Raw genomic sequence first — 9,631 nt, 5'->3', positions numbered from 1 at the left:
CATTTGAAGATTGACTTCAATCAAGTAAGTAATCCTAATTTAAATAAATTAAGGATAATTACACCATTATCTCAAGATATTATTTCCTATTTAATATCTTGGGAATATTTAGAGAATATCTCTCCATTAAACACTATGGCCGGCCCTATCCCTATAAATACCCCATATTCTACCAAATTTTGAGAGCTTTTGGCAACCCTGAAAAAGCCCTAAACACTTTAGTCTCTCAGATAAACTAACTTAGGCATCGAAGATCCGTTAACCTAACCCCCCCCCCCCCACCACCTCGTGGGCGCATGAGGCTTAGGTCTCTGATGAAAGGTGTTGATTGTCTTGCAGGTGCATTTTTGTCAAGACTGAAGACTGCAGAAATTCGCATCAACAAATTGGTGCTTTCATTGATAGCTAATTCAAAATACTTGTTTATACCATATTTAGGGCCTCATATTTAGATCTCGTACAAATACTCAAGGGACTTAAATGTAATTTGAGATAAAGGAAAAGGCAAATATGTAATAAGTGAGGAGTCCTTATTCTATAAAAGGACCCCTCACCCTCACAATTAAGGGGGGCCATTTCTGAAGCCTTATCACCCCTCTCACATCCCCTCTCATATTCAGAGGTTCTCTCCCTCACATCTTAGATAAATACATAATCAGTGTGGACGTAGCCCAAAGCTTGGGGTGAACCATGATACATCTTGTGTTATTACATTACTTGCAGATTCACGGTCGGATTTACGTTGTACCAAGACCTCCAGTTTTGTGCATCAACATTTGGCGCCGTCTGTAGGAATCGACACAAAAAGCTATGTCGGTTCTCTCTCAATTTTCCATCTCACCACCGTGAAACCTTCACAACCTCATCACTGTCCACCGTGGATCTGCAAAACCCAAATGACAACCAAAATTATCTCTGTTGCTTCTGATCTCTTTCACCTCTTCAAAAAAACCACCGCAAACTCTCTCTCTCTCTCTCTCTCTAAAACTCACGGTGATAAAACACCATCACCCAAACAACTCTCAAACATTCATTGCCACCAGAAAAACTCTCTGAGTCTCTGTTTTTGCTTAGTTCTAGAAAGAGAGAGGGGGGAGAGAGAGAGATGGCAGCAACCACCGGTGAGGGGCTCAAAGGGTTGAACTCGACAACCTTCTTATGTGGGGGCAAGAGAAGTCAGGCCTTGCTCTCTGCTGCCACCGTTGGAAGCAAAGTTAGTGGTGCTTCTCCTACTCCTAAGAGATTCATAGTGGTTGCTGCTACGGCAAATAAGTCTTGGAACCCGACGGTTAAAGGCGGTGGTAACTTTATCGACCCTGAGTGGCTTGATGGCTCGTGAGTTTCATATATTATCATCCACATTATAGTTATTCGAAGTTTGTCACAGATATATGTATGAACTTGTGGGCAGCTTCTGCAAAACCCAAATGAATCACATGCAGCAGCCTTCCCAACTCCCCCATATCAGAATCCACCACCCAAACTCCCCTCGTCACCACTCTCACCCCCACCTCCAGAGCCCGCTGCAAGCTCGGTGTCATCGTCGACTTCTCTGACGAGAGCGCCCATGCCGTCCGCTGGGTTGTCAACCACTACATCCGCCCCAAGGACGCCATCATCCACATTATAGTCAGACGCCATGGTTGGCTCACAGAGAGCTTGAGGATCTCTCGTCGTGCTTGCGATGGTCACATAAAGATGCCTTTTTGCAATTTCCATCACGAAAGAAGAAGCGACTTGTCTTAACGACATAAATCAGATGCCTTTTTGCAATTTGACAGTGAGAGACTGATCGGTGAGGCTGCTAAGAACCAGGCAGCTGTCCAAATGCCTCCCACTCAACAACCTGCAATGCAGCAAGAAAAGAAAAAGCGAAAAAACACCTGGACACTGACCTTTTACAGCTAGACTACCCACTTTTTGCTAGGGTTTAGCGCTCCTCACCCATGCGGTAAACCTACAATATAGAAAAAAAAGAAAAGAGCAAAGCAGAAAGAGAAAAAAAGAAAAGGTGCAAAATCATAAGGTTCCTATTATTACGATTCCTTTTGTCTACCAGGTGAAGAGACAGAGAGAGTGCAGCAGAAAGCAAAAGCAAGGAATAAACACCCCACCAGAATGATGTGATTTACTTTTCTTGTTTCTAAATGGTGTAAATTATTTTTTATCTTTCGGAGACATCTGTATAAACCCCAAGAGTCCCTTTTATAAAATAAGGGCTCACCCCTCAATACCATTAGAGAACATCAACTCTAGCCCGTATTTATGTATTGATGAGCGAGTTCTTATTCTATAACAGGGACTCCCTCACCATCATTAGAGAGCATCACCGCCTACTGAGCAACCGCCTCCCCGCGAGCATCAACTCTAGCCCATATTTATGTATCGAGGAGCGAGCCCTTATTCTATAAAAGGGACTCCCTCACCTCTGTTAGAGAGCATCGCCGCCAGCTGAGCAACCGCCTCGCCACGAGCATCACTCCTGACCTATTATTCATGTATTGAGGAGCGAGCCCTTATTTTATAAAATGGACTCCTTCACCATCATTAGAGAGCATCAACTCTAGCCCATCATTCATGTATTGAGGAGCGAGCCCTTATTCTATAAAAGGGACTCCCTCACCTTCAACGCCACAAACCGAGCCAACCAAGGCAACATAAGCCACGAGCCAAGCAGCCTCGCAGCATGTGCTACTTCTAGTTTAGCATCATTTCAGATTGAGCACCGCCTCATATCGAACATCAGTTCATGACAACATCTAGTTACTTCAGCCCACACATGGACTGAATTTCAAGTCTCCAGCAAACGACTCTCTTGATTGAAGATTTAGGGGGACTACTGTTTATACCATATTTAGGGCCTCGTATTTAGATCTCGTACAAATACTCAAGGGACATAAATGTAATTATGAGATAAAGGAAGGGGCAAATATGTAATAAGTGAGGAGTCCTTATTCTATAAAAGGAACCATCACCCTCACAATTAGGGGAGGCCAATTTTGAAGGCTTCTCACCCCTCTCACATCCCTTCTCATATTCAGAGGTTCTCTCCCTCACATCTCAGATAAATACGTAATCAGTGTGGACGTAGCCCAAACCTTGGGGTGAACCACGATACATCTTTTGTTATTTACATTACTTGCAGATTCACGGTCAGATTTACGTTGTACCAAGACCTCCAGTTTTGTGCATCAACAATACTCAAAGAAGCTTCACGCATTAGTTTCTTGAATTTTCTGTTACGTTGAATTTCTCACAGGTCGTATCAATTAATTTTTCCAAGAAAAGTTTCTTTATCAATCCCTAGAGAAAGGATACAATGGTAGGAAATTTAGAAACTACGACGAACGGAACCCCGTATGTGTAAGGATTTGGACCGGAGAGTGGAGACGAGGACATAGCCCCATGATGGAGATCCTCAAGGCTTAACGCAACGGCAGAAGGAGCCCCACCGCCGTGAAGCCACGCCACCACCATCACCACTGTGACCCAGCAGCCATGGCAAGGCCACAAGGCCACGACATCACTCCCACCGTCGCTGCCTTTGCAGCACCGCATCCAACCAAACCCTAGGCAAGAGGCTCAAAACTTGGCAACTGTCGCAGGAAGCCCAAGGCAAGAGGCCCAACCCATTGCAATAGTAGGCCTAACTATATAGCAGGCCCAAACCTGAGCCCAGAACTTGGCAACTGCTGCCAACCAAGCAACTCAACAGGCCCAAGCCACCACCCAGCCAGCAGGCCATGATATGGCAGCCCAACGGCCAGGAGGGCCCACGACTGTGCAGGCCCAAGGCGAGCAGACGCCGGTTTAAAGTGCCTCGCGACCCACTCTCACAACCCGTCCCGTGGCCCAGTCCATTCCAAGGCCACCTTCAGCGATCCAGACTTCGACCATTGGTCTCACGATTGATTCAGGGTTACTTTCAACCCACTTTTCTGCAAGAATGCCCTCTTTGGGCGCAAGCTTTGTACCTGCAGTGAAGGAAATTTTGTGAAAAACATGTGCATTTAAGCAACATCTATAGCATGCAATTAACAATTAAAAGGAGGAATCATGCTTGTATGCACTTAAAAACAAAACATTAACCATGAAATTCAAAGCCTAGTAGATTAGGTGAACCAAGACTCAACTCAAAACAAAGTGAGTTGAGAAATTATACCTTTGTAGATTCCTCTTTGCATAAGCAAAGGCTAATCACCCAAAGAGAGGGCCTTCATTCCTTGCATCTTAGATCTATGGATTTGGATGGATGAAATGGTTCTCCAAGTTCCCAAAATTGAGAACCTCTAAGTCTCCACACCAAGGTAAGATTAATGAAGAAATGAGTGACCTTGGAGGAGAAAGATTACTAGCTAATCCCCTCCAAGGGGGCCGGCCTCTTTAGAGAGAAATGAGAGTTTTGTGTTCTCTCCAATTTCTTAAAAGAAACCCTAAAATGAATTTTGGCTATAAAGTCATATTTATACCTTAATTCATTGGAGTGGCAAACTTGTAAATAAGTCCAAAACCCACTCCTTTAACTAAATGGCCGGCCATAGGGTTTCATTGGGCTTTTAAGGCCTTTGTGAATTATTTGTCATTAAGTTGTCATACAACTTAAGTCAATGGGCTTGACGTTCGAAGCCCATTGGGCCTTGAGGCCCAAAACTAACCCGTGGTCTTTTAACGAACTTGATTCGTTTGATTAATTAACATACGAATTAATCCTTGCCATAAATAATTAAACCATTTAATTATTCTTACTCATCTCCATTGTTTCTTCAATCTCTGCCTTACACGGTGTACGATCCATTAGGTTCCTTTTAGCGAGGCAGTGGGCGATTAAAACCATTTCAAATCGATTGTGAATTGAAACTTACTTTCAATTCTCCCTTTAGTGATTATACACGTTTAGGGCTTCCACAAACCATGAGTGACACCTAACAGCATATCATGGTTACCCAAGCTAATCAGAAGAGGTGGAGAACCTATTCAGTTTAGGATTACAATGCAATACGGTCTTTCTCTAATACAATACTCTTGACCACATTGTTTGGATTGATAGTTTATTCATGTCTACTATCCAATGTGATACATGTGCTTATATGATTACCTTGAATGAGATTTGGAACGACTTCCTAAATCTCATTCATACTCTGGCCAGAGATTCTTAATCATATCATAGAGTATTCTCCCCCAAACGGTTTGAAGGTTAGAGATCCCTTGTTGCGCATTCACTCGCCTCCATGGCTAAGTGGCTTAACCCCAACTATGTCGTGGACACCCTCGAATGGAGTGACTTTAACACAATCAAAGATCAAGGACTTAACCACAAGACAACTATGATGCCTCAGGTCAAATTACTACTTTGCATTATCCCAACCATGAGTTCTCATGTGACATGAGTATGAGAACTCCTCGTTGATCGTGTTCAGTGGACTCATTCGTTATTGAGCACCTACATGCTTGTCTTAGTGTCAATCACACCAATGACTCGAGACTAGTCACTCTCACTAAGAGAAGACATAGCATGTACTGATCTTAACGGACTGTCAATGCCCAATTAGCAATCCTATGATCAGGAACGTTTAGGATATGTATACGAAAGAGAATGGTCTCATTAATCTAACTTGTTTAAATCACATTCTCCTATTTACATATTCCCTGGACTTATCGTTTAAGCATATAACATTTATATGAGACGGCTTAAAACAATAATCTTTGCCCTTGATATTAAACTAGATTAGTTTAACATGTGAAATGTCCGTAAAGTATCATCATATGATTGGTTTTAGGGCACATTTCCAACAATCTCCCACTTGCACTAGAGCCAATCAGCTTGGTTATCAGTGATGATACCTCTTCTACAGTCATTTCAAAAATGGCTGAGTAGTGGGCCTAGGCAATGGATATCTATATGTTATCCATAGAAGCAACCTTGAGAATAACGACGTCACCATGATACATGATTCTTAATCATGTGGTTTAGTCTCTCATTTGAGTTCGGATCTTGATGAGACCTTGATTCCCTGGCTTGAGCTATCGCCCCATTAGTGTCGTAGTGTCGGTACACTAGAGACACTTTTTGGTTGGAACCGAATAGAGAGTTCATAAATAAACTTTCCCATCCAAACAACATTGTTGTAAGCTTCTATATGGCAATATATTTTGCATTCATAATGGAACACACTAAAGTCATTACTTTTAATGTTTCCATCCAAATATCTCTTTAGTCATAATAAAGAGATATATGATTATCTCTTCATTCATAATGAAGAAATATCCAATGATGGATTAGATTCATAATCTAATAAATTTACGCTTCCATTACGTTACTCTAATTCTTCCTCATTCTTTGAGGAATCTATCCTTTAGTATTTCTTAAATACTTAAGGACTCACTTGACAGTTGCCGTGGTTCTGATCCTGGGCTTGCACTGATATCGTTTTGTACCTTTCTAGGTACAACTCATATCAATGTTTTTCATACAATATGAAATACATAAATCACCTCTCTGTGTATGCATAAAGGATTCTATTTACGCATTATTTCTTTGGGAGTCAAAGGGTATGTTCCCTTTGTGAAGGGCAACTTGCTAGTCTCACTAGAGTCGTCCTTCTAATTGAAGTTTATCATCATATGAGAAACTTCCTAACATCTCGTCTATTATTAGGGCTTGATATAATCCAATTATATCCTAAAATCTATCAATATAGATTTCCATCCCATGTATATAGATTATGTTTCCCATATACATTCTATCTTCATATAATGGTTTAAAGTCATAACTTTAACGAAGAAGTATTCTTTTCATTTCCAAAATTAATATATCATATATTTAAATTTTAGGAACATGATTAACTCCCACTAATCTTTTGTAAACCTAGTAAACAGAAGATTCATTTACATCTTTATGAGAAATCAAACGATTTGATCCTTTTCTCATAAGATGCTTATAGCTCCCACTAGCTTGCTAAGATTCATGATGGATGGATCTCTACAACTTACATGTCTTGTGATTCATAGTTTTCGACATATATATTATCAAGACTATCTTAATAATGGTTTCGAAAACCCATATAATGTCCAAACATTGAATCACCATTTAGTTGTAGCTAGCAATCTTCGAATTAATTGAAACCAAGACTACGTCAAATATGGTTTCTTCAAAGTCAACCATTCTCTTTGATTGTAGTCACCTTAAGCTACCAATTAGCTATTTAAGGTTTCATTATTTCGGGTCAAATGGTACTTTACCATTTCCTTGAGTATATATCGTATATACACTCAATGTAGTCATAAGGATTTTCATTCCTATTTCTTTCGAATTAAGAGGTGCAACTCTATGACATAGTCATAAAGTTCAAACCATTCTACTGAGACGGTTTGTAAATCCTTCTCGACTACCTTGGAGCTTGTGGTATAGGAACTAGGTTGTTATATTTGTTGATTACTTTCTTGTCTCTCAAAGAACCCATTCTTTGAGTTCTATCTCTCGTTCATTTGCTCTTAGGCAAATCACATTGTAGGATTACAATGAACTACCCAACAAAACAACATTTGTTAGTTGGTTTCTAGAAGCGATATCCAAAAGTTAATTTAAGGATATCCCACAAGATTGTTATCAAACAAATATTGCTTATTAGCACACAACCCCAAATCTTAACATGCTTGAGATTTGTCTTTCTTTCCAACTACATCTTATGGAGTCATGAAAATCTTGGAAGATCTTCTAATTGTCTTAGAAGTATATATCCTATATATGGGTAATAGATAACATCTAACGAACTAAATCTTATTCGAGTTCGTTCTTCTCCTAATGGAGAAATTCATTATCTTATGATGCTATTTTCCTTGATATTTTCAAGGAAACTCATCTAAAGTGTTACTTTTCCTTGGATCAAATCTAAGGAGGTAAATACTTTAGATGTCTTACTCATCAACTTACATTTCTTGAATTCTTTGAAATATTTTACAAAGTATTCGGACTTGTGTTTATTCAAAAAATAAACTATAGTCCAACCGAGAGTGATCTTCGGTGAATGTCATCCAACATGAGTAGTATTATGTTGTGGACAAGTGCCACTAACATCTAAGTGAATTAACCTCAACAACTTTGTGATTCTTTCTTCTTTCCAAAAGAATAAAGATTCGAACATTTCGCCTCTATACAATTTTAAAAAGAAGGTATTGGATCCGGATCTAATGATCCAAAGCATCCATCTATGACCAACTCGTAATTTATGTTTTAGAGGTATCACAACTCAGTTGGGATTAGTCACTATCTTGCAACCTTTTGGGTTTTAAGCATCATTATATTCTAAATAGTTAACAATACCATATCATCTCTACTATAGAGACAATCAATTAGATTACTATAATCCAATCATTGATTAATAAAGAACAATGTTTTGTCAAACAAAACATTCATCCATCTCTACTATAGTGACGGAATTAAGTTCCTTAAAATTGGAATGTAAAGACAATCTTTGATTTTTCCAATTTCTTTGGTAGTTCATATGAGGAAGTAAGTACTATCTGCTTTCGTAGAGATCTATATTTTATTCACGATCCGAATGTGAAGCACCTTTTCTTCTCTCATATATCTTCTACTTCTTATTAGTCACACTTTTACAACGATTGTAAAACATAGTTGCTAATACGGAATCAAGCATTCAAGTAGAAGAACCAACTGTTTTGAACTATTCAAGAACAATTTACGACACCTTCGAAAGGTGTGTTCTTGACACTTGCAAGACATTTCTTGCAAATACCCCTTCCTATGTCCATCATTTCATAAAGAAAGTTTGTTCCCTTGGAGTTAATTTTATCTTCTTCATTTGACTTCTCCTTTGACTACAATAGTCATGGTCCCTAAACTCCCACTATCTCTCTTGAAACTTATTTCAATTGTGTTATACACATCAAACATTTTGGAGAGCATGTGTTTATTGTTCACTACATAGTTTACAATAAACTTAGTGAACCATTAGGATAGGGACATAAAGGTGAAGTCCTAGCCTAGTTTCCGTCTCGTTAAGTGGTTTATCACTTCAACACTCAATGATTCAAAATCATCATAAGTCCATGTTAATGGACTATTTTTGTCAAACAACCATTATGTTCTAAACATAATTACAAACTTTCAAGAGTTGTTCAAGGCAACTCTCATTTCTTCATACAACAATTTGTAAGTGAAGAATCATGGCACATAAAGTGTCCATGCCTTTGTGCTTACTTCTAAAGTTCCTTGTTCATGTAACAAAGAAACAAGCACTAATGTTTGCATTTAACTAAGAGTTGTTCAAAGCAACTCTTATTTCTTCATACAACAAATTGTAATTGAAGAATTATGACATTAAAAGTGTTGTCCTCTTTATGATAGACTTTTTCTAACATATTCTTCTAATGATGCATTATCAATGGGAAGATTGTGAGGATGAGACTACTTAGGTACATTTACAAGCCATTAAAGACAATCTATGGTTTTGTAGTACCAAGTCCGGAAACTAAAGCTTTCGGCTTTTATTTGTCAAGTGTTGGATAGCGTTTGCAAATATATTGGTAAATAAATACATAACGAATATAAATTGATTGATTTTAAGCCATTTGATCCGGGTCTTTAAATCAAATAGCACCACCCACTATT

General features: G+C 39.0%; 1 long non-coding RNA gene across 1 annotated transcript; it reads right to left on the bottom strand.

Annotated features, from left to right (window-relative positions):
- Positions 1-492: 492 nt before the first annotated feature.
- Positions 493-3,191, bottom strand: LOC126597531 (uncharacterized). Its single transcript, XR_007614280.1, has 2 exons — positions 3,099-3,191; positions 493-677 (listed from the first exon to the last, which is right to left on the bottom strand). It is a non-coding gene; the product is annotated as an uncharacterized LOC126597531 (long non-coding RNA).
- Positions 3,192-9,631: the final 6,440 nt, after the last annotated feature.

The sequence above is a fragment of the Malus sylvestris genome, chromosome 13, assembly GCF_916048215.2.
Source record: "Malus sylvestris chromosome 13, drMalSylv7.2, whole genome shotgun sequence".
Classification (NCBI taxonomy): Eukaryota; Viridiplantae; Streptophyta; class Magnoliopsida; order Rosales; family Rosaceae; genus Malus; species Malus sylvestris.
This window is presented reverse-complemented; position numbering and strand designations above follow the sequence as displayed.